Raw genomic sequence first — 262 nt, forward strand, 5'->3', positions numbered from 1 at the left:
TTTTTCCTAGACAGAGTTTCTTTGTATAGCCCTGGCTATCCTGGAACTCTCTGTAGACCAGGCAGGCCTCAAACTTAGTAATCCACCTCCCTCGGCCTCCTGAGTGCTGCAATCAAAGGCATGGGACACCACTATCTGGCTCAAAATGCAAATTTCTTAACACTAAAAAAAAAAGTATATCAAAACAATTTTCCAGCCGGACGGTGGTGGCGCACACCTTTAATCCCAGCACTTGGGAGGCAGAGGCAGGTGGATTTCTGAG

General features: G+C 46.9%; 1 protein-coding gene across 1 annotated transcript in view; it reads right to left on the reverse strand.

Annotated features, from left to right (window-relative positions):
- Nucleotides 1–262, reverse strand: part of Etfa (electron transfer flavoprotein subunit alpha) — a 68,115-nt gene that overhangs the window by 48,774 nt on the left and 19,079 nt on the right. The gene's annotated exons all lie outside the window — the stretch shown is intronic.

The sequence above is a fragment of the Mastomys coucha genome, unplaced genomic scaffold (assembly GCF_008632895.1).
Source record: "Mastomys coucha isolate ucsf_1 unplaced genomic scaffold, UCSF_Mcou_1 pScaffold23, whole genome shotgun sequence".
NCBI lineage: Eukaryota > Metazoa > Chordata > Mammalia > Rodentia > Muridae > Mastomys > Mastomys coucha.